Genomic DNA, 26,367 nt, shown 5'->3' on the forward strand with positions numbered 1-26,367 from the left:
TGAAAAGACAGCCCTCAGATTAGGAGAAAATAATAGCAAACGAAGCAACAGACAAAGGATTAATCTCAAAAATATACAAGCAACTCCTGCAGCTCAATTCCAGAAAAATAAATGACCCAATCAAAAAATGGGCCAAAGAACTAATCAGTCTGTCTTAAATAGAAAAGGCATATACTGGTACATTTTAGAGTAGGTCTACCCTGGGTTCAGTTTAAGGCTGTTTAAAGGCTCCAGTGATGTCACCAGGGCCTGATTTCTCTTTCTTGATTATGAGAACCTCCTCTTCTATACTTGTTTTGTTCATAGATGGGATTTTTCCTGATAGTGAAATGGAGGTTATTGCACTGAATAGCCTCACAGCCCCTTGTTCAAGTATAGTGAATGAGTATCTCTGCTTCTGGATAATTTAAACAAAAGTCCATTTTGAACAGTTTATTGGTTTGTGATGTTTATTTGTCATGTATTAAATTCCTGTATTCATTAGGGTCAGTTTCTGGGCTATTTAGATTGCTCAAACAGCTAATATAGGATAGGGATATTGCAAAAGAAATCTTTTTTTATTTCATTAGAACTTCTGTCTTTGAAATGAGTGTTATATTAGAGAATGGATGTGATAGCTCTTTTGTAATATTATTGGAGAATTGTTGTAACAATTGTAACATCATTATAACAATGATATTTATAAGAGTTGTACCTTTCTGGCACATATGAAACATTTTAAAGTGAGAAAAACACTTCTAACTAGTTATAAGTGACATAGAAAAGTATTTTATTTAAAATAGTTATCCAGTAAATGGATTCCTTGCAGAACTCTTTTTCTTAATTCCAAGAGATTTGTAAATAATTCTCTTAGCTCTTCCGTATGTATGATCTTGTCATCAAAATGGTAATTGGCTCCTGGCTTTGTTAGCATTATTTTTGGTTTGCTATTTTGCTGCCTTGGACAGAAATTGTAGGACAATGTTAAATGATAATGGTGGTGTCTGGTATTTGGCGTCCTATCCTGCTTTTAGTGGAAATGACTGTAGTGTATTTAGTGCTTATTTTTGGCTATCTAATGAAGTCACTATGTGGAGGATCTCACTAAACATACGGAGAGATTTTCTTATGTTAATAAAGCCATCTTTAATTTTTGAGTGATGGTAGGCAATTCTCATAAAATGCTGTTGAATCAGTTTTGCAAATATGCAACTGACTCACAGAACATCTTCTTGGTTAATGCTTTCCCAGTAGGGACTGCCCCTTATTTATGAGTACAGTAATGTCATAGAATGTGCATCCTCTATACCCAATACAAACATTTTAACAAAATGATATGCAGAGAAAGTTCCTAGGTATATTCTAAATGCAACTTTGGTAGAATATGAAATTCAACTGTAGATGTTTTGTGGACCTACAGAAGTTATCAGCAAAGATTTCACTGTTGCTGGAATAAGAGAATATTGAAACATTCAAAGCAACTGTTTGTTAATAGCTATGTGAATTGTTTATCAGGAAGCTATGTTTTAACATTTTATATCTTACAATAGTTTGGTGAATATATAGATTTTTTATAGGGTTTTAGTTACTACATAAAAAATTGTTAGAGGTTTTAGGTTGATGTAGGTTGTGTCTGACTCTTTGTGACCCCATGGACTGCAGCACACCAGGCTCCTTTGTCCATGGAATTTTCCAGGCATGAATACTGGAGTGGGTTACCATTTCCTACTTCAGGGAGGTTGATGTATAATGCATTCTCATTGTTATTTTAGCACAGAACATCTAATTTTTAGGAAGGAATGATGTTATGCACTTGATGCCTGTGTTTAATTTGGATTTTTGTACCTTTGAGATTGTCTATAGTAATAATAGCAAATATGTCAGATTATGATATCAGAATTATTTATTTCATGAAATAAATTGTGTAATTTAATCTTGACATTTTAAAGAACTAGGTGATGCATTTTCCTATCTTGAATAATTTTTGAGTTATTAATTAACTTTTATAATTCAACTTTTATAATTTTCTTTTCAACCATCTTTTCCTACTGAGTTTTGAATCAGTTATCTTGGGGTTTTGTTGTGGTTAGCAGTGGCTAGGCTGAGGGGTCCCACACGCTGGTACGGTTTGAAACTCATGCTGACTGAAAGAGGGATCATCCAGGTTTTTTATCAACTTGCTCAGATGTAGGCAGAAGGGAAAGAAGAAATGGTGAGGCCTTAAAAGCTGTCAGCAGTCAGACATCAAAAAATAGAGTCACATTTTTTATCTTAGTGGAGTTTACAAGAAGGAATACAACAATAAATGATAGAGTATTAGTTTGTAAGTTTTGCACTTGAGTGAAGCAGTTGATTTTGGATGGTTCTACAGAAGCCAGGTGGCGCTAGTGGTAAAGAACCTGCCTGCCAATGCAGGCGACGTAAGAGACGTGGGTTCGATCCCTGGGTCAGGAAGATCTTCTGAAGGAGAGCATGGCAATCTACTCCAGTATTCTTGCCTGGGGTATCCCCATGGACAGAGGAGCCTGACAGGCTACAGCCCATAGGGTCGCAAAGAGTGGGACATGACTGAAGTGACTTAGTGCGCACACGCACCTACGGAAGCCATAGTCACCTTGCGGCTCTTTATGATTTTGTATCTGGTCTCCAACTTAGCTGCAGGCAGATTTTAATAGTAGCTGCATTTCTCCACGCTAGATGGATTACAGATCTTTGTTCTTGAGAGAATGATTCCAATGTATACGGAATTTAATTTTTAAAATTTCTGTGGAGAATGAAAATTTGAAACCCATTGGTTGGAAACTTCAGCCACATTCAAGGTAAGATAAGGACCATTATTTGCTGTGTTACAAACTTGAATCGATTGCAAATGAGAAATGGAAATCAGAATTAATTTATCCTATCATGGCAATAAGTGTAAATGGTTTAAATTCTTATGAAAGGCAAAGGCTTTGGGTTATAATAAATAAATTAAAATCCTGCTTTTTCAAGGCACACACACACAAAGGTATGTAATAGCTATAAAAGAAAGAATGGACAAGGATATTATCAGGAAAGCAGAAATAGAAAATAAAATGAGTGACTATATTCATTTCCTACAAAATACAATTCAAGGCAAAAACATTCAAGGTGATCTTGAAGCAAAGGCAGCTTTCTCTCTGTGCCTGAATCAGTAGTAGGAAATGCCACTTGCAACAGAGATTTGAAATTATATGTGTAGTGGGAGTAAAACTACCTCTCTGTGAAGAGCAGGATTGTTTTTCCATATTGAAGCACATCTCCCTTTAGTCTTTGGCTTATAACTCGTTAACTTGGTGGAAGTATTCAGTTAGGTAAATACTATAGGTACAGAGAAAGAATCAGCCTTTTCTTCAGACAAATATATCCATTTGTTGGGTTTAATCCTATTCATAATTGCTTTCAGGTTTTCAAAAAATTTCACATCACTATTTCTCTTATTATCAGCTTTATGTACAAAATGACATCTTTTTATTCTACCTGTGAGTGCAGAAAATTTAAGAAAATTTTATTAACAATGTAAATGGTTGGAGTACATGTAAAATGGCAATCTGCAGCAGCTATGTTTAATAGGGTTTTTAAAACATTTTTACTTGAAGGGACCATTGCATCTTAGGATATAACATTTCCTATCTCCTTACTTTTTTTTTTTTTGAAATACATCTCTCAGTGGACAGGGAAAGATATGTGTAGATGAATGGTGAGAGATGGGGTGGAATAGTACTCTAGGTATTTCCAACTATAGCGACCCAGTGGAAGGATTACTACCCACATTTTTAGTTCATGATTTTTAACAAGAGAGCATCATAGGGAAGTATTGAAGTCATCCTTTTCTTTCAGGTTTGCTCTGTCTACCTTGAAACTTGTGGAAATTCCTGTTAGATTCTGATATATTTTCTCTGAATCCCACTACTCAATGATGATTTTATTTTTCCTTAAGAAAATCTACTTGAGAAGTATTATTGTTTATGAAGTCCTTGGTAACTTTATTTTAGATTCTGATATATTTTCTCTGAATCCCACTACTCAATGATGATTTTATTTTTCCTTAAGAAAATCTACTTGAGAAGTATTATTGTTTATGAAGTCCTTGGTAACTTTATTAAGACTAGTAGGTAGGTGTAGTTCCTCTCCCAACTCCCCCAACCCCCCGCCCTGGCCATGAATTGTCTGCTTAGATTTTCAAAATTAAATGGTTGTGTATACTTTTATAATGGCTAGCTAAGAATGGAAGGAACAGTTGTTCTTTAATTCAGGTTACTCAGTATAGAAAAGGGCTTCCCTGGTGGCTCAGAGGTCAAAGCGTCTGCCTCCAATGCAAGAGACCCGGGTTCGATCTCTGGGTTGGGAAGATCCCCTGGAGAAGGAAATGGTAACCCACTCCAGTATTCTTGCCTGGAGAATACCATGGATGGAGGAGCCTGGTAGGCTACAGTCCACAGGGTTGCAAAGAGTCGGACATAACTGAGCGACTTCACTTCACTTCAGTATAGAAAAAGATACTGTTATCTGTGCTCTTTAGTTTTTTTTTAATTCATTCAGAAGAGAAACAAATACATTTGACCTTTTTTTATTGGGAAAGAGCTCCTCATAGGCAGAATATTGAGTGATAATTTCTTAAATATATAATTTTCACATTTCAAATATGTAATTTCACATGTACTGTTCCCTCTAAATGGAGTATTTCATATGAGATTCAGGTTATGTGTTGTGAAAAAGCACTGTTTAAAGTCTGGAGGGAACTGTGAGGAATATACTTTGGAGCAATTATGACAAAACAACCAACCCTGTTTTATATGAAATGACTTTTTCCCCATAATTTGAATTTCATATGCACATCAGTCACTCACATCTAGTTGGTTAAAGATCTTTATTGTATGTTCTACAAAGCCATTTCCATTTGGGGTTTCTTCTTTATGGAGGACTGGCCCCATAGTTCATATATTTCTTTAGCAAAGCAAAGGGGTGCAATAAGGTGAGACTGGTGGTCGTGGCATATACAGATTAGCCACTTGTCATCCTCAACAGGTACCCTCAGAGTTGGTGTCTGTTCACCTGTACCATACCCTGCCAGAGTGGGCCATCTGATCCCTTTCAGATATTTATTGTGACAAACTGAGACATTTGGTAGCTCTTATCTAGGACATGCCTTGAAATATACAGAAAGACATGGGATGTGTGAGGAATAAAGCAGACTTAGAAGTTACAATGTTAGGATTTTCTTGGACTTCCCCAGCAGGGTTATGATTAGATTCTTATTCTGTAAGGCCTAATAAAGATTATTTATTGACTTCTCTGTCTCAAGCAACTCTTAGCCATTACTACCTTAGCCTTTCGGGGAAAAAAGTGAAAGTGTTAGTTGCTCAGTTGTGTTCAACTCTTTGAAACCCCATGGCCTATAGCCCACCAGGCTCCTCTATCCATGGAATTCTCCAGTTAAGAATGCTGAAGTCTTTGCCATTCCCTTCTCCAGGGGATCTTCTGATCCCCTGGAGGGATTGGACCTGGATCTTCTGCATTGCAGGCAAATTCCTTACTGTCTGAGCCACCAGAGATGTCCACCTTAGCCTCAACTATCCTGTTATTTCCTTCCACAGCCTCTCCATCATTGTGTATTAGATCAAGGGCTTATGTAGTATCATAGTTTTGGAGCAATTTCTTTTAGTCCTTTTGTGCCGAAATCTTAACTATCCTTTACACAGCTTTTGAAGACTGATGGACAGCCAGGGTAATATCTTGGACTTTGAATACTTTTTACTTGTGTGTGTGTTCAGTCACTCAGTTGTGTCTGACTCTTTGCGACCCCATGGACTGTAGCCCACCAGGCTCCTCAGTCCATGGAATTTTTTCAGGCAAGAATGCTGAAGTGAGTTGCCATTTCCTTCTCCAGGGGATCTTCCCGATCCAGGGATCGAACCCACGTCTCTTGTGTCTCCTGCATTGCAGCAGATTCTTTGCTACTGTGCGGCCTAGAAAGTTTCACCTAAACATTTGGACTCATAAAACTATCATAGACTATACGTGGCACTATCTGTCTAGAAGGATATTGGACAGAAACTACAACTTGCCTGATGAAAGTGTCAGGAATTCTTCTATAGAAGTCCTTTTAGCAATCACAGAATAATAGCTCAGGATTAATGAGATTTGATACATATGAGGAGGGTGTGATATTCTCTCCCTCCTTTAAAAGTCTCATGGCTCACAGGAAATACTGTCTCTTTTAACTACTCCAGGAATAACTTCCAGGATCCCTACAAGGGACATGCCAGGTACAAATGATAAAGTCATGGTACCCGCATTATGTATTTATACTTCTCCAAGTACAATTACATCTTACTAATCAGGCAGCCACCTCTTCTTAATATCTTGTGCTTCTGTTAGGTCCATACCATTTCTGTCCTTTATTGTGCCCATCTTTGCGTGAAATGTTCCCTTGGTATCTCTAATTTTCTTGAAGAGATCTCTAGTCTTTCCCATTCTGTTGTTTTCCTCTATTTCTTTGCATTGATCGCTGAGGAAAAAGGCTTTCTTATCTCTCCTTGCTATTCTTTGGAACTCTGCATTCAAATGGGAATATCTTTCCTTTTCTCCTTTGCTTTTCGCTTCTCTTCTTTTCACAGCTATTTGTAAGGCCTCCTCAGACAGCCATTTTGCTGTTTTGCATTTCTTTTCCATGGGGATGGTCTTGATCCCTGTCTCCTGTACAATGTCACGAACCTCCGTCCATAGTTCATCAGGCACTCTGTCTATCAGATCTAGTCCCTTAAATCTATTTCTCACTTCCACTGTATATTCATAAGGGATTTGATTTAGGGCATACCTGAATGGTCTAGTGGTTTTCCCTACTTTCTTCAATTTCAGTATGAATTTGGCAATAAGGAGTTCATGATCTGAGCCACATCAGCTCCCAGTCTTGTTTTTGCTGACTGTATAGAGCTTCTCCATCTTTGGCTGCAAAGAATATAATCAATCTGATTTTGGTGTTGACCATCTGGTGATGTCCATGTTAGAGTCTTCTCTTGTGTTGTTGGAAGAGGGTGTTTGCTATGACCAGTGCGTTCTCTTGGCAAAACTCTATTAGCCTTTGCCCTGCTTCATTCCGTACTCCAAGGCCAAATTTGCCTGTTACTCCAGGTGTTTCTTGACTTCCTACTTTTGCATTCCAGTCACCTATAATGAAAAGGACATCTTTTTGGGTGTTAGTTCTAAAGGTCTTGTAGGTCTTCATAGAACCGTTCCACTTCAGCTTCTTCAGCGTTACTGTTTGGGGCATAGGCTTGGATTACCATGATATTGAATGGTTTGCCTTGGAAACGAACAGAGATCATTCTGTCATTTTTGAGATTGCATCCAAGTACTGCATTTTGGACTCTTTTGCTTACTCCTTGGAAGGAAAGTTATGACCAACCTAGATAGCATATTAAAAAGCAGAGACATTACTTTGCCAATAAATGTCTGTCTAGTCAAGGCTATCGTTTTTCCATTGGTCATGTATGGATGTGAGAGTTGGACTGTGAAGAAAGCTGAGTGTTGAAGGATTGATGCTTTTGAACTGTGGTGTTGGAGAAGACTCTTGAGAGTCCCTTGGACTGCAGGGAGATCCAACTAGTCCATCCTAAAGGAGATCAGTCCTGGGTGTTCATTGGGAGGACTGATGGTGAAGCTGAAACTCCAATACTTTGGCCACCTCATGTGAAGAGTTGACTCATTGGAAAAGACCCTGATGCTGGGAGGGATTGGGGGCAGGAAGAAAAGGGGACGACAGAGGATGAGATGGCTGGATGGCATCACCGACTCAATGGGCATGAGTTTGAGTAAACTCCGAGAGTTTGTGATGGACAGGGAGGTCTGGCATGCTGCGATTCATGGGGTCGCAAAGAGTCTGACACGACTGAGTGACTGAACTGAGCTGAATCAGGCAGCATGTAAGAAATGTTGCCTAGCAATCCAGTGCACTTATTCTTTTCAGGTTATTGGAGGCAGGGAACAGAACTAGCTAGAGGGGAAGGGTTTTTATTAATCCTTTGCCTATGGTCTGCTCCTTGTACTTTGGCTAACACATTCACATAGACAAGGACAATCGATACACTTTATGACCACCAGTATTGCATTACTCAAGGAGCATTACTGTTCACTTTATCCCTTAATTAACTGAAACAATCTTTTGAAAAATTAGTTTTGTAGGGCCTACCATACTTTTAATTCTGTAAAAGTGAAAGTGAAAGTTGCTCAGTCGTGTCTGACTCTTTGTGACCCCATGGACCATATAGTCCATGGAATTCTCCAGGCCAGAATACTGGAGTGGGTAGCCTTTCCCTTCTCCAGGGGATCTTCCCAACCCAGGGATTGAACCCAGGTTTTCTGCATTGCAGGCGGATTCTTTAATTCTGTAGATCGCAGGTAAATTTACATCAGGGAAAAACACATGACAGGGTTCAGTAAACTAAACATGGTACAGTGATTTTTTAAACATATCCTTTAATATCAAACATGTCTCTTTCATTTCAAAAAATATACTCTTAGTAAACAAGGTGATCTAGGAAGTCTGAAATTATAATCAAGATTTTACTTTATCTTCTTGGCTTGGGCTTTTAAAAACACTGTTATTGCAGAAGTTACCTTAGGAAGTTTTTTTTTTTTTTTTTTTTTTATTGGTAATTATAACAAGACTGCAGAAGATATAGGTAAAGAAAGGCCACCTTATACTCATGCCTGCCTCTGCTCACTGACGCACACATGCAAACATTTCTTGAGTGAGTGTGATCCCATCCATTCTTCATGAGAATAGTCACAAAAATATGGATTCTGAGGCTTGTGTGCAACCTCAGTTCCCCAACCAGATGTCAGGGTTTATATATATTTTTTAAACTGCATATTCAGCATCTGCTCAGATATCTAATAGACATCTCAAATCACCTATGTCCAAATCAGAAGTTTTGATTTCTCCCACCTGTCTTTCCCATTCAGTTCAACAAGCGAGTCACTGAATAGTACCGATTTCTTTTTCCAAGGAACTTAGGAGTTTTAATTGATATTTCTATATGATCTCTTCTGCATATATCATTCAGAGAAGTCTTTCTAAAATGAAATTAGATCATAATTAGATCATATACTTGTCTTGCTCAAAAGCATCTAGTGATTTCCATCATTTTAAGAGTAAAATTTATACATTTAGTCATAGTTGGTAAGGTCTTCAATAATATAGACTCAGCCCATCTCTTTAATTTTATTTTCTACCACCTTTTGCCATGCTTATTCTTAAGTATTCTGCTATTCTTTTATGGCTTCTTTGAACATATCAAACTGGATAATCTGGTGAGAGGAGTATAGTTTGTAAGGGCACTCCTGTACATTTATACCCTAGAGCAAACATGCTTTGGTTATCCTGGAAGAGGTAAAGCCACAGCAGATGATTCTTTGCTGCATAACGAGTATTGTATAAAAGCAAGGCCTTAAGCTGTTTGTTGTCCTTCACAGATTTAGTCCTGAGGTACTTGACCTGACCTGTTTGGTGTGATGAACTCTGAGCTTTCTCATATTTGACCTTCCTATTCATTCTCATGTTTATAGATTTGTCACAGTTATTTGCACTCAAAGCAAGTTTCTTGAGTGTGCAACTAGTGCAGTTGCACAGAATCACACTCAGAAGGACCACATGCTTGATTTAATGCTCAACTGCTGTTATCTTGAAACTCAATGCTATTTGAACAAGCAATACAGCATTTCACTTTGCACTGTGCCTCAAATAAGTAGTCTTATTTGTGCCCCTTGTTTGGCACTGTTTTCTGGATGCTATATTGGCTCCCAGATTCTCCCATTGGCTGTTTCAGGTTTCCATGATCCAGTCTCCTCCCAGACTGTTTATGATCCAGTTTAGTCCCAGCTTCCTCTCACCAGCATAGGTCCCAGGAACAGCACTCTGTTAGCCTTGTCCTAGCCCTTGGCTCAGGATTTTTTTCCCCTTACATTTTGTGCATAATATTAGAGAAAACATTTATTAAACACTTACTATGTGCTAGTTACTACAGTTGTTAACTCCTTACTTTATGACTAAATCTATAACTCATTGAAACATTGTGAAAAGAACTCCACTAAAGGGAAATTGCAATAAAATTACTGAATAGTATGAATCAAAGTGTCATTCTCTTCATTATTTTTGGAGTTAGTGATTTGGTAATATTTTCGACAATTAACAGCTTCTGGATAGACTTCAAAATGGATCAGTAGTAAGAGTTTCATTCTATGGTAAAAGCAAAATTTGTTAAAGTTAGTGAAAATTTTTAGTAAAACTATTGAGTTAAAACTTTTAGTGGATAAAATAAAGATAGTTTACCAAAGAATTTTGAGCTCTAAGTATCTAGGGAAATCACATTTACTAATCTTTAACAAAATAAACCCTTATGCTGATTATTTTTTCTCACAGTTATAGTTAAAACTGACAGTAATGCAAAGGTTATTTTTCATCATATACGTAGTTTCTTAGGGATTTTCTTTTTGAAGAACAACTTTCCTCATTTGTATTTAGTTCTTTGGAGTAAATTGTATAAAAATGCAAAGTTCAAAGTTAAACATGTGAGTAACACTTGCTTTTTTGTATCTTGTTGAATGAGGTTATGCATTTTGGTTTGATTTCTTGAGAAATATCATCTGTTCTACATAAACTTATGAGAGGGCTACCCTGATAGCTCAGCTGGTAAAAAAATCCACCTGCAATGCAGGAGACCTCGGTTCGATTCCTGGGTCAGAAAGATCCACTGGAGAAGGGATAGGCTACCCAGTCCAGTATTATTGGATTTCCCTGGTGGCTCAGATGGTAAAGAATCCGCCTGCAATGCAGGAGACCTGGATTTGATCCCTGGGTTGGGAAGATCCCCTGGAGTAAGGGAACGCCTACCCACTCCAGTATTCTGGCTTGGAGAATTCCATTGACTGTATAGTCCATGGGGTCACAAAGAGTTGGACATGACTGAGTGACTTTCACGTACGAGAACATGATCGTGAGGAATGGTGAAAAATAAAAATAGGCACATAACCTAAGCTATTTTCCCCTAAAAATTCATATTCTGTAACATATTTTCCCCCTTTATCATAAAATTTTAATTTTATTATAAGAAATATATCTTGAAGAGATCAGAGAAAAAATTTAGCTAAAAGAGTTTTCAGGATAAACTAAAGAAGTGGATAATATATTTGATATGAAATTAGCTATCTAAATAATTTAGAGAAATTGTAATTCACCGGAAAGAATGTCAGAATCATGATTAAAGCTTAAAAATGGAGCTGTAACAGAATTCAAGAATGATTAAAGTCTTCAGCACTTCATGCATATCATTCAACAAGTGAATTTTAAGATGAGAGCATCTGAAAAATCAGTTGTATAGCTATCCTTGCTTTTTAAAAGAAGATACATACATAAGATTTATATATCTTTAGCTTTCAGGTAAATGAAATTCACAAAAATGCTGCCAAAAGAAATCAATCAATGCCTTCATGATTATGTCTCAAGACAATTCACAAATTATGTGATGGGAAAAAGGAAAATTATTGGTTGTCTAAAGTTTTCATCTTTATAGAAGGAAATGGGATGAGGAAACACATTATGACACAGGTACCAAATAAAAGCCTAAAGTCAAAAAAACCTGTGTTAATTTTACTCTAATTTAGATTTGGAATTATTTGCTTGGGCTTCCCTGGTGGCCCAGCTGATAAAGGATTATTTGCTTTTGTAAATATCTTGGGGATTGATTCTTAAAGTTGTTATGTGGGGTATAGTTAATGGCTTTTGTAGAGTCAAGTCCCTGCTCGATGTATCTCTAGGAACCAGAATATTAAAGGGTATGGGATGCTGTGTATCTGTATGCTAAGCAAAGGGTTCAAAGTGTAATTATCAGCAGATGGGTTCTCATAAAGTGTTAAGAGCTGATCTCAATTAGCATGTTCTCATTTGCCAAAATCAATGACATTTTTAGAAGCTATTCTGATGGTATTTTGTAGCTAAAAGAGAACAAGGTTTAAAAATTTTACTAATTTTACCTGAATCCTTATACCACTTTAATTATTTTCTTCCCCAGTTCTTTGTTATAATTTTGTTATAAGAAATGGAAAATGTTTGGTGTAAGTGGGCCTCCCATCTTTTTATCTAGCTTAAGAGACTGTCAGAGAAACTTACCAACTAACCTTTGAGAACTACTAGTTTCTGATGTTTCATCAGTTCTTGTGTATTGCTTAAACCTTAAAAATTTAAGTATGCTTGGAGTACTCTTTCTGAGAATAAGACTGTGTTACTCTCCCTCAGTGAGGTTAGAGTGGAAAGAATGGACTCGGTCACTGAATTTCCTAGCTGTCTCTTAATAGGTGATGCCTGTTTGTGGATGTATCAATGCATAAAGATTCTTCTCCAGAATCGACCCATCACTTCAGTGTCTATTAAATGATAGGCACTGTGTTAGGTATTTTAAATATATGATCTTGTTCAATCCTAATTACCAAATATTAATATCTCTATTAGTTCTCCTATATTAGGTATAAATTGTTGACCTTTCTTATTTTTTCACTATTTATATAGAGCTTCACTAGTGGCTCAGAGGGTAAAGAATCCACCTGCAATGTGGGAGACCTGGGTTCAATCCCTGGGTTGGGAAGATCTCCTGGAGGAGGGCATGGCAACCCACTCCAGTATTCTTGCCTGGAGAATTCCACAGATGGAGGAACCTGGCAGGCTACAGTCCGTGGGATGACAAAGAGTTGGACACTACTGAACAACTTTCACTTTCACATAGACCCCTATTTATTAAAGTGGAATTCTAGACGTCAGGAGCATAGTATTGAGTTTTAAAAAGCCACTACAAAACAAAAATAGATTTAAAACTGCTATACATATTTATATGCTTAGAAATTTAAAGGATGTTTATCAAAATGTTAACAGTGGTGAGTAATTTCTTGGTGCTAGGAGGAAGAAGGTGTGAGAATTCATGAATACATAATATTTTAAAAATAAAGAAACATGCCATTTTAATTTTAGTATAAAAAACTAAGGCCAGTGAACCTTATCTTTGACAAGTATATTTGACAAGTATCTTTGCCAAGTATATCAAGTATATTTAAATATCTTTCTCACTAAGGGATAAAGAAATAGGGGCAATAGGGAAATTCTCTCCCCCCCAAAAGAAATATGTATATATCAAACCATAAATTACATGCCTGTCAAAAAGAAGAGCTGCTGGGGATAGAGGATCTTGATCTATCAAATCCTCCTCTTTCATCTCAGGAATTTTTTTGAAGAGAATGCATTTTATAGACCATTTATTAGTTGTTAAATGTGAATTTGTTTCCCATTTGTACATAATAGCCTGACTTCTCTACCCCTATGCTGCTATCAAGCCTCCTGTCTTATCTTTCTTCTTCCCTTTAACGACCTCCGTAACCTCCAAAACATTTATCTACTGGTTCTTTTCTTCTGTGCCATAAAAATTTTTTCCAAAGAATGATCAGTTATGTGTTCTAGTTTTGATAGAATCATCTGTAACTTTGGCAGATTAGGGAACTTCCTCCATAAGTATAACCATGCCTGAACTGTCTGAAGTGGGGTCTTCCACTAATTAGGGCCAAGACCCAAACAGGATTCATCAGTTATTTGAATCTGCTAAGAAATTTTATTCCTTTATTGTCTCTTTCTTTGAATTGACAGACCTGTGATGAGGTGAAAGAGGCAAGAAAGATGTGGGGCAAACACTTTATATGGGTCAGGGACACTTGGTCGGTAATAATTGCTTGCATGATGTTGCAGTGCAGCTCATTGTACACTTGGCACTCACAGAGGAATTTCCTTCCAGCTATGGTGAAGCATAGCTATCCCATCTTCATTCTTTTTTTTTTTTTTTCATTTATTTTTATTAGTTGGAGGCTAATTACTTCACAACATTGCAGTGGGTTTTGTCATACATTGACATGAATCAGCCATGGAGTTACATGTATTCCCCATCCCGATCCCCCCTCCCACCTCCCTGTCCACCGGATCTTCATTCTTGATGCAGTCCTTCCCAGTCAATGACTCTGTGGTCCATTGTAGTTGTTGGTTGCTTCCATAGCACGTTTGTGGACTTTAAACTTGCACACTTCACAAGACAATCCTTAGGGTTTAGCAAACTGTGGTCCATGAACCGAATCATGGCCTATAGACTTGTGCTTCTTTTTGTACAGGTACCCGAAATAAAAATTTTATAGGGTAGTAAAATAAAGTGTGCAGTAGAGACAGCATATGGTCTACGAAGCCTAAAATAATTACTATTTGGCCCTTTACTGAAAAACTTTGCCAACTCCTGATCTGTGTGATATGAACCTGGATTAAACCTCTAATGCAAATTACTATATGTTGGCCTAGCATGTGAATGGGAATACCAATTATACATTCCTGAGAAATGATAGTCATGATACTGAGCAGACTCAAAATATTCCCTGTTCTGAACATTTTTCAGTCTTTCAATCCAATCTTCCATGTATTTTTTTGTTGTCAGTACGTAAAATGAGCTTTATACATGGAGTTTTGACCACAAAACCTGGTGTTGGATTCAACCACATCAGCATCTATCAGATCTATCTTATAAAAACGATTGCTTTGTAAAGACTTATCTACTCACCCCCTGTTTTCAAATGTTGGTTTGGATTTTTATGTTTCATTAGCATCATTTTTTGGATAATTATTATTATTATTATTTTTAGAAAATTTGGCCCATGATTGAAACCTTTGCAGGAAACTGGGGTCTGTTTTGGACTCACTGTCTTGACTCCTCTGTGGGTGCCACAGGCTATAGGGAACTCTGGTGTGAGGTGCCTCCCGACTGGTAGGAAGCCTGGTCAGGATAAGCAAGGCTTTCCAGGGAGGAAGAGGGGCATACTTTTTTTTTTTTTAATTAAATAAAAAAAAACTTAATATGAACAATTTAAAACCTGTACAAAAGTATAGAGAAACTAACATAATTTTCAGTTCGTGGTCAATCATGTTTATCTCTTTATTCTCTCTCGAACTATTTTGATGCAAAACCTAAATATTATATATTCTAATATGTAAGTTTGAATATGTATACCTAAAAATAATTGTAACCCTAATATTATACCTACAAAATGAAAATGATGTAATATCCACCAGTTGCCATTTCCCTCATAGGTCAGTTAGTAAAGAATCCACCTGCAATGCAGAAGACCCCGGCTTGATTCCTGGGTCAGAAAGATCTGCTGGAGAAGGGATAGGCTACCCACTCCAGTATTCTTGGGCTTCCCTGAATGGCCCAGCTGGTAAAAAATCTGCCTGCAATGTGGGAGACCTGGGTTCAATCCCTGTGTTGGGAAGATCCGCTGGAGAAGGGAAGGGCTACCCACTCCAGTATTCTGGCCTGGAGAATTCCATGGACTGTATAGTCCTTGGGGTCGCAAAGAGTTGGACCCGACTAAGTGACTTTCACTTTCACTTTCATTTGCCATTTACGGCTTCCTCTGGTGGCTCAGACAGTAAATAATCTGCCCGCAATGTGGAAGACCCAGGTTTGATCCCTGGGTTGGGAAGATTCCCTGGAGAAGGAAATGACAACACACTCCAGTATTTTTGTCTGGATAGTTCCTTGGACAGAAGAGCCTGGCGGGCTGCAGTCCATGGGGTCGCAGAGAGTGTGACACGACCAAGTGGCTAATACTTCACTTCACTTGCCATTTGGTGTTCAAATTTTCTCAGCAGTCTCACTTTTTAAAAATTGTTTCAATAAGAATCCAAATAAGATTCATACATTGTAATTGACTGATATAGCTCTTAACTTTCTTTTAATATCTAAGCTTTCTGTCCATTTCTTTATATATATTTATTGGAAAAAAAGGATTATTTTTCTCTTAAATTTCTCACAGTCTGGATTTGCCAATTATTTCCTGATGGTGTCCTTTAATGTTCCTTTGTCTCTTGTGCATCTTACAAAGTAGATCTATAAGCTTGATCATGTTAATGTCCAATCCTTTCAGCAAAACTCTTCTTAAGTGATATTGTATATTTCCATCAGGGGGTACATAATATCTACTCTCTCTCTTTTGTGATATTGGTGGCCATTGATGATCATAATCTAGATCTAGTTATTTACTAGGGGTTGCAAAATATGGTAGTTTCTAATTTTCTACCTGTTTATTAGTTGAAATACACATAGTTGCTTGAATATGCTGTTATAGTTCATATAGAAAAGTCAAGATAAATGCCTGATCTATTTATTTCTTTTATTTGCCATGTTTCAAAATATTGTGTTGTCACTCTGCATTCTCCAGTGGTGACTAATGATTTTTTTAAAAATATCATTATGAATTCATATAGTTAGACAGGTGTGTTTAATCAATATTTATTTCTGCCATCATCTTCCATTCTTGTCAGTTGGGAGCCTAATTTGGCTTTTTATTAAAACCTAACAATCTTTGATCCCTTTCTTTCTAATATAATAAAATATTCCAAGCTCATCCTTACACTACATGTAGTCTGTGATTTCTTAAGGGAGTCTTCATTCCTTTTAGTATTATACTTATTTTAAAGCTGAGGAAGCTGAAGTTTGGCATGTTTTACAATTAGTAAATGATGGGCTTGCTATTCTGACCCAGATCCATTTTATTTTAAAATTCCCCAATCCAGTAGCCATTGGAGACATGGAGAGTACCCCATGAACTCAGTTCTTATTTAGCATTTATTTAACTAATTTATGTTTCTACAAGTTCTGCTTTAAGGGAAAAAAGAACTCAAAGCTTTTTATATGTGCTTTCTCTTGCTTTATTATATATCAAACAGCCTACATGTAACTTTACTTGCTCTTTCCACTTCAGATTTAAGAGAAACTTTGTTCTTCACCTAGGATTAATTGCTTTACTGCTATCTCTAATTATATGAACTCTTATCCAGTACAGGGGCTCATTATTCTCAAGAATCTAGAGTTCTCTGTACATTCTTGTACTTATTTTATCTTTTAAGTTAAAAGAGAAAGCCACAAGAAACCAGATCAGACCATAATGTATTGCTTCATCCTTTCCAACCTTGAGAATTACTCCTGCTCCCTTGCTCTGTACAGTTCCCTAGTGCAGTGGTTCTTAATGTAGGAAGTTCATTAGAATCATGCTTCAGAAAAAACACACGCCTTTATCCCTAGCTTCTGAGTCAGTAGGGTTGGTAGGGGCTTCACTTGTATATTTTTTAAGAGACCTTCTAGTGATTCTGATACTACATTTCTCCAGGCAAGAATACTGGACTGGAAAACTCTAGTAGTCATAAATAGGACACCAGAATTACAGATACAATGTAAGACTGTGCAAAACAGGAAAGGCAGTCATCCTAGAAATAGACGAGAAACCTACAGTAATTTAACATGTGATGAAAGTAGCATCTAAAATGGTGGGCAAAAAAAATAGATTAGTAAATGTCTGTTGTTGGTAGAAATTAGTTGCTTTCTGTGGAAAAAACAACTTAATCTTGCCTAAAAATGAATCAAAATACATTTTTAATAAAGTCATAAATGTACCAGAGGAAACCATGTGAAAAGTATTTTAGAAAAGGAGAGTATAAAAGACATTTTAAATTATGATATAAAACTTAAAAAGCATAAAAGGTAACAGTGAAATTTGACCACAAAAGTATCATAAAACATCTGTAGTATAAAAATTATCATGACAAACTGCGAGGTGGTACTTGCAACTCAGTCACAAAAAGGTAAACTCCAGTATGTACAAAGTTCTCATAAAACTATTTCTAAAACTCTAATTTTAAATAGATGGAATTCCAAGAGATGTATACAAATGGTTGTTAGCTATATGAAAAACTACATAATTTCTCATAATAAGAGAAATGAACTGAGATGCCATTTTCACCTATAAAATTAACAAAGATTCAAAATTTGGATCCATATCACTTTGCTGACCATGGGGAAATAGGAGTACTCATATATTAATAGTGGGAAGGTAAGCTAATACAATCTCTGTGAAAGGCAATTTGGAAATATCTATCATAATTACAAAGGTATGTATCCTTTCAAAGAGCAGCTCTAAGTTTAGGAATTATCCTACAGATAGAATTATACATCTGTAAGGAAGTAAATACAGGGTTATTAATTTTACCACTGCTTGAAATAGCGAAAAACCGAAAACAACATGATTTTACATCAGTGTGGAACTGGCAAAGTAAATCATGATATATAAGTATGATAAAATACTAGATAGCTCTGTTTTTTTAAAGGATACTCTTTGTAAACTGATATGAAAATATCTACATTGTTAAATCTTTAAGAAAAGTTTAAGAAGAGCATCTAGAATCTGTTACTGTTTTCATTTTCTGTAAAAAAAAAAAGACTAAAAATGTATATTTTTATTATGTACATAAAATTTTTCAAAAAGTAAATGCTGGAAATGAATATAAGTGGCTTACTTATTGGGGTGGGTTTTCAGATATGAACAGACAAAGAAAACTGGTAGGAAGCAGAACTTTCACTGTGTGTATTTTTAAATATGTATTGATTTTGAACCATATTAAAACATGTTGCTTATTCAATATTTTTAAATTTAAATTATTTTATAAGGAAGCTAGAAGGAAAATTAACATTATAATAAACCCAAAAGTTTTTTAAAAAGGAAATGAATGCAAGAGATAATATTTGAGATAATCAAAGCTGGTTCTTTGGAAAGATTAATGAAACATCTTAATAACTTTAAGAAATTCTGATATTTAAATGTTAATGAAGCACAGACTTAAGCCTGAGCTTAAAGTGAATGGATATATGATACATAAATACGGCTGAAAAAGTTTTCCTTGATGGGGAGGAAACCCTCAAAGAGATTAGAGAGTCCCTGGAACACTACTATGGGCTCCTCTGGTGGCTCAGATGATAAATCTGCCTGGAATGCAGGAGGCCAAGATTCAGTCCCTGGGTTGAGAAGATCCCCTGAAGAAAAGAATGGGTGCCATAAGTTCTGACAAAAGGTAGTTCATCTCTTGGAGGGAGAGGTGAATCAAATGTCTTGCTGTTATTGTTTTATAGTTTGTCCTTGTACCTCCAGTAGTTTAGCTTCAAAACAAGGGATGTTTTCAGGCTCCCCCTCTTAGCTCCATGTGCCATTTATACATTTATTGTCTCCCAGTTCCAAATCTACTTTTTTTTTTAAACTCTACCCTGTGATGTTAGAATTGGATAGTTGAATATTTCTTCTTTCCAACTGGCATAATGTTAGATTTTGCCAACAGATAGTATAGGAGGGTGCTTGCTCCTTAGAAGAAAAGTTACGACCAACTGAGACAGCAGATTAAAAAGCAGATACGTTACTCTGCCAACAAAGGTCCATCTAGCCAAAGCTTTGGTTTTTCCGGTAGTCATGTTTGGATGTGAGAGTTGGCCTATAAAGAAAGCTGAGTGCTGAAGAATTGATGCTCTCGAACTGTGGTGTTGAAGAAGATTCTTGAGAGTCCCTTGGACTGCAAGGAGACCCAACCAGTCCATCCTAAAGGAAACCAGTCCTGAATATTCATTGGAAGGACTGATTTCAGCTGAAGCTGAAGCTCCAATACTTTGGCCACCTGATATGAAGAACAGACTCATTTGAAAAGACTTTGATGCTGGGAAAGATTGAAGGCAGGAGGAGAAGGGGACGACAGAGGATGAGGTGGTTGGATGGCATCATCGACTCAATGGACATGAGTTTGAGTAAGCTCCAGGAGTTGGTGATGGATAGGGAAGCCTGGCGTGTTGCAGTCCATGGGGTGGCAAAGAGTAGGACACGACTGAACGACTGAACTGAACTGGCTGAGTGTAGGAGAGACAGAGCGAGGACTAGCAGAGGAAGGGGCTTCTTTTCCTGGTGCTGTTGTGCGTTTTCTTCCTTCTATAACCTGAAGGCCAGTGGTGTGCAGGACTAGTGGCGCTCAGTCTCCACTAGCTTCTCGGGTACCCAGAAGGCTGAGCACCAGCCTCAGCCTCTCACTGCCTCAGTAGACAGCTTCCTGCAGATCAGTGTTAGCCTACCCCGGTCACCAGGGAGTGGTTTCTGGAGGTCCAGTGCCGGCTCACCAGGCCTCACTGGGCAGCTTCTCATGAAGCAGCTCCAGTCCGCTGGCGCCCTCGGGTACTTTTCCAGCTCTCCAGTTTGCTGCAGCCACACTCTCTCCAACTGGGTTAGAATCTTGGCCTTCGTTTGTTGGGGTTGCCTTTCTTCCAAATTCTTACTTCTTCCCTTGCTTACTCTCTCTCAGTCCTAGAGGTAATAAAATGCTTCTTCCAGTAACAACTACTATATTCCTTGGAGTCCTCTTGTACTACTTTCAGAGGATGACTAACTTTTTAAAAATTATTATGATTTTTTACTGTAGTATGAAAGTGAAAGTGAAGTCACTCAGTTGTGTCCAACTCTTTGTGACACCATGGACTGTAGACTGCTAGGATCCTCCGTCCATGGGATTTTCCAGGCAAGAGTACTGGAGTGGGTTGCTGTTTCCTTCTCCAGGGGATATTCCCAACCCAGGGATCAAACCTGGGTCTCCCGCATTGTAGGCAGACGCTTTACTGTCTGAGCCACCATATATTCCTTGGAGTCCTCTTTTACTACTTTCAGAGGGTGACTAACTTTTTAAAAATTATTATTATTTTTTACTGTAGTATAGTCGCTTTTAATGTTGTGTTAGTGTCTGCTGAACAGCAAAATGAATCAGCTATCCTTATACATACAGTCCTTCTTTTTTGGATTTCCTTCCCATGTAGGTTATTACAGAGCATTCAGTAGGGTCACACTAGTTATCTATTTTATACATAGTAGTATATAGATTGGCTAACTTATAATACTATAATTTTTTTACCAAATATTCCCTGTTTGGATTGCTAATTTTTTTTTTCATTTATTTCTATTAGTTGGAGGCTAATTACTTTACAATATTGTAGTGGTTTTTACCATACATTGACATGATTCAGCCATGGATTTATATGTATTCCCCATCCCTATCCCCCCTCCCACCTCCCTCTCCACCCGATTGCTCTGGGTCTTCCCAGTGCACCAGCCCTAAGCACTTGTCTCATGTATCCAGCCTGGACTGGTGATCTGTTTCACCCTTGATAGTATACTTGTTTCAATGCTGTTCTCTCTGAACATCCTACCCTCGCCTTCTCCCACAGAGTCCAAAGTCTGTTCTGTACATCCTTGTCTCTTTTTCTGTTTTGCATATAGGGTTATTGTTACCATCTTTTTAAATTCCATATATATGCATTAGTATACTGTATTGGTCTTTGTTTTTCTGGCTTACTTCACTCTATATAATGGGCTCCAGTTTCATCCATCTCATTAGAACTGATTCAAATGAATTCTTTTTAATGGCCGAGTAATATTCCATGGTGTATATGTATCACAGCTTCCTTATCCATTCGTCTGCTGATGGGCATCTAGGTTGCTTCCATGTCCTGGCTATTCTAAACAGTGCTGCGATGAACATTGGGGTGCACGTGTCTCTTTCAGATCTGGTTTCCTCGGTGTGTATGCCCAGGAGTGGGATTGCTGGGTCATATGGCAGTTCTATTTCCAGTTTTTTAAGAAATCTCCACACTGTTCTCCATAGTGGCTGTACTAGTCTGCATTCCCACCAACAGTGTAAGAGGATTCCCTTTTCTCCACACCCTCTCCAGCATTTATTGCTTGTAGACTTTTGGATAGCAGCCATCCTGACTGGCATGTAATGGTACCTCATCGTGGTTTTGATTTGCATTTCTCTGATAATGAGTGATGTTGAGCATCTTTTCATGTGTTTGTTAGCCATCTATATGTGTTCTTTGGAGAAATGTCTCTTTAGTTCTTTGGCCCATTTTTTGATTGGGTCATTTATTTTTCTGGAATTGAGCTGTAGGAGTTGCTTGTATATTTTTGAGATTAATCCTTTGTCTGTTGCTTCGTTTGCTATTATTTTCTCCCAATCTGAGGGCTGTCTTTTCACCTTGCTTATAGTTTCCTTTGTTGTGCAAAAGCTTTTAAGTTTCATTAGGTCCCATTTGTTTATTTTTGCCTTTATTTCCAGTATTCTGGAGGTGGGTCATAGAGGATCCTGCTATGATTTATGTTGGAGAGTGTTTTGCCTAAGTTCTCCTCTAGGAGTTTTATAGTTTCTGGTCTTACATTTAGATCTTTAATCCATTTTGAGTTTATTTTTGTGTATGGTGTTAGAAAGTGTTCTAGTTTCATTCTTTTACAAGTGGTTGACCAGTTTTCCCAGCACCACTTGTTAAAGAGGTTGTCTTTTTTCCATTGTATATCCTTGCCTCCTTTGTCAAAGATAAGGTGTCCATAGGTTCGTGGATTTATCTCTGGGCTTTCTATTCTGTTCCATTGGTCTATATTTCTGTCTTTGTGCCAGTACCATACTGTCTTGATGACTGTGGCTTTGTAGTAGAGTCTGAAGTCAGGCAGGTTGATTCCTCCAGTTCCATTCTTCTTTCTCAAGACTACTTTGGCTATTTGAGGTTTTTTGTATTTCCATACAAATTGTGAAATTCTTTGGTCTAGTTCTGTGAAAAATACCGTTGGTAGCTTGATAGGGATTGCATTGAATCTATAGATTGCTTTGGGTAGAATAGCCATTTTGACAATATTGAGTCTTCCAATCCACGAACACAGTATATTTCTCCATCTATTTGTGTCCTCTTTGATTTCTTTCATCAGTGTTTTATAGTTTTCTATATATAGGTCTTTTGTTTCTTGAGGTAGATATACTCCTAAGTATTTTATTCTTTTTGTTGCAATGGTGAATGGTATTGTTTCCTTAATTTCTCTTTCTGTTTTCTCATTGTTAGTATATAGGAATGCAAGGGATTTCTGTGTGTTAATTTTATATCCTGCAACATTACTGTATTCGTTGATTAGCTGTAGTAATTTTCTGGTAGAGTCTTTAGGGTTTTCTATGTTGAGGATCATGTCATCTGCAAACAGTGAGAGTTTCACTTCTTCTTTTCCAATCTGGATTCCTTTTACTTCTTTTTCTGGTCTGATTGCTGTGGCCAACACTTCCAAAACTATGTTGAATAGTAGTGGTGAGAGTGGACACCCTTGTCTCCTGACTTTAAGGGAAATGCTTTCAATTTTTCACCATTGAGGATAATATTTGCCGTGGGTTTGTCATATATAGCTTTTATTATGTTGAGGTATGTTCCTTCTATGCCTGCTTTCTGGAGAGTTTTTATCATAAATGGATGTTGAATTTCATCAAAGGCTTTTTCTGCATCTATTGAGATAATCATATGGTCTTTATCTTTCAATTTGTTAATGTGGTGTATTACATTGATTTGTGGATATTAAAGAATCCTTGCATTCCTGGGATAAATCCCACTTGGTCATGATGTATGATCTTTTTAATATGTTGTTGGATTCTGTTTGCTAGAATTTTGTTAGGGATTTTTGCATCTATGTTCATCAGTGATATTGGCCTGTAGTTTACTTTTTTTGTGGCATCCTTGTCTGGTTTTGGTATTAGGGTGATGGTGGCCTCATAGAATGAGTTTGGAAGTTTACCTTCTTCTGCAATTTTCTGGAAGAGTTTGAGTAAGATAGGTGTTAGCTCTTCTCTCAATTTTTGGTAGATTTCAGCTGTGAAGCCATCTGGTCCTGGGCTTTTGTTTGCTGGAAGATTTTTGATTACAGTTTCGATTTCCTTGCTTGTGATGGGTCTGTTGAGATCTTCTATTTCTTTCTTTTTTTTTTTTTTGTGAAAATATCTTTTATTTCCCCAAATGCTTTTTATGACACTCATTTTATTTATTTTTTTTTAATTTTTTTTTTTCCAGTGGGTTTTGTCATACATTGATATGAATCAGCCATAGATTTACACTTATTCCCCATCCCGATCCCCCCTCCCATCTCCCTCTCCACCCGATTCCTCTGGGGCTTCCCAGTGCACCAGGCCGGAGCACTTGTCTCATGCATCCCACCTGGGTTGGTGATCTGTTTCACCATAGATAGTATACATGCTGTTCTTTTGAAACATCCCACCCTCACCTTCTCCCACAGAGTTCAAAAGTCTGTTCTGTATTTCTGTGTCTCTTTTTCTGTTTTGCATATAGGGTTATCGTTACCATCTTTCTAAATTCCATATATATGTGTTAGTATGCTGTAATGTTCTCTATCTTTCTGGCTTACTTCACTCTGTATAAGGGGCTCCAGTTTCATCCATCTCATTAGGACTAGTTCAAATGAATTCTTTTTGACGGCTGAGTAAAATTCCATGGTGTATATGTACCACAGCTTCCTTATCCATTCATCTGCTGATGGGCATCTAGGTTGCTTCCATGTCCTGGCTATTATAAACAGTGCTGCGATGAACATTGGGGTGCACGTGTCTCTTTCAGATCTGGTTTCCTCAGTGTGTATGCCCAGAAGTGGGATTGCTGGGTCATATGGCAGTTCTATTTCCAGTTTTTTAAGGAATCTCCACACTGTTTTCCATAGTGGCTGTACTAGTTTGCATTCCCACCAACAGTGTAAGAGGGTTCCCTTTTCTCCACAGCCTCTCCAGCATTTATTGCTTGTAGACTTTTGGATAGCAGCCATCCTGACTGGTGTGTAATGGTACCTCATTGTGGTTTTGATTTGCATTTCTCTAATAATGAGTGATGTTGAGCACCTTTTCATGTGTTTGTTAGCCATCTGTATGTCTTCTTTGGAGAAATGTCTGTTTAGTTCTCTGGCCCATTTGTTGATTGGGTCATTAATTTTTCTGGAATTGAGCTGCAGGAGTTGCTTGTATATTTTTGAGATTAATCCTTTGTCTGTTTCTTCATTTGCTATTATTTTCTCCCAATCTGACGGCTGTCTTTTCACCTTACTTATAGTTTCTTTTGTAGTGCAAAAGCTTTTAAGTTTCATTAGATCCCATTTGTTTAGTTTTGCTTTTATTTCCAATATTCTGGGAGGTGGGTCATAGAGGATCTTGCTGTGATTTATGTCGGAGAGTGTTTTGCCTATGTTCTCCTCTAGGAGTTTTATAGTTTCTGGTCTTACATTTAGATCTTTAATCCATTTTGAGTTTATTTTTGTGTATGGTGTTAGAAAGTGTTCTAGTTTCATTCTTTTGCAAGTGGTTGACCAGTTTTCCCAGCACCACTTGTTAAAGAGGTTGTCTTTTTTCCATTGTATATCCTTGCCTCCTTTGTCAAAGATAAGGTGTCCATAGGTTCGTGGATTTATCTCTGGGCTTTCTATTCTGTTCCATTGGTCTATATTTCTGTCTTTGTGCCAGTACCACACTGTCTTGATGACTGTGGCTTTGTAGTAGAGTCTGAAGTCAGGCAGGTTGATTCCTCCAGTTCCATTCTTCTTTTTCAAGATTACTTTGGCTATTCGAGGTTTTTTGTATTTCCATACAAATTGTGAAATTCTTTGGTCTAGTTCTGTGAAAAATACCGTTGGTAGCTTGATAGGGATTGCATTGAATCTATAGATTGCTTTGGGTAGAATAGCCATTTTGACAATATTGATTCTTCCAATCCATGAACACGGTATGTTTCTCCATCTGTTTGTGTCCTCTTTGATTTCTTTCATCAGTGTTTTATAGTTTTCTATGTATAGGTCTTTTGTTTCTTTAGGTAGATATACTCCTAAGTATTTTATTCTTTTTGTTGCAATGGTGAATGGTATTGTTTCCTTAATTTCTCTTTCTGTTTTTTCATTGTTAGTATATAGGAATGCAAGGGATTTCTGTGTGTTAATTTTATATCCTGCAACTTTACTATATTCATTGATTAGTTCTAGTAATTTTCTGGTAGAGTCTTTAGGGTTTTCTATATAGAGGATCATGTCATCTGCAAACAGTGAGAGTTTCACTTCTTCTTTTCCAATCTGGATTCCTTTTACTTCTTTTTCTGCTCTGATTGCTGTGGCCAAAACTTCCAACACTATGTTGAACAGTAGTGGTGAGAGTGGGCACCCTTGTCTTGTTCCTGATTTCAGGGGAAATGCTTTCAATTTTTCACCATTGAGGGTGATGCTTGCTGTGGGTTTGTCATATATAGCTTTTATTATGTTGAGGTATGTTCCTTCTATTCCTGCTTTTTGGAGAGTTTTAATCATAAATGAGTGTTGAATTTTGTCAAAGGCTTTCTCTGCATCTATTGAGATAATCATATGGTTTTTATCTTTCAATTTGTTAATGTGGTGTATTACATTGATTGATTTGCGGATATTGAAGAATCCTTGCATTCCTGGGATAAAGCCCACTTGGTCGTGGTGTATGATTTTTTTAATATGTTGTTGGATTCTGTTTGCTAGAATTTTGTTAAGGATTTTTGCATCTATGTTCATCAGTGATATTGGCCTGTAGTTTTCTTTTTTTGTGGCATCTTTGTCAGGTTTTGG

At 37.2% G+C, this 26,367-nt stretch overlaps 1 protein-coding gene across 4 annotated transcripts in view; it reads left to right on the plus strand.

Annotated features, from left to right (window-relative positions):
• The window catches only part of STPG2 (sperm tail PG-rich repeat containing 2), a 619,397-nt gene that overhangs the window by 70,547 nt on the left and 522,483 nt on the right, over positions 1–26,367 (plus strand). The window lies entirely within an intron of this gene.

The sequence above is a fragment of the Cervus elaphus genome, chromosome 17, assembly GCF_910594005.1.
Source record: "Cervus elaphus chromosome 17, mCerEla1.1, whole genome shotgun sequence".
NCBI classification, from domain to species: domain Eukaryota; kingdom Metazoa; phylum Chordata; class Mammalia; order Artiodactyla; family Cervidae; genus Cervus; species Cervus elaphus.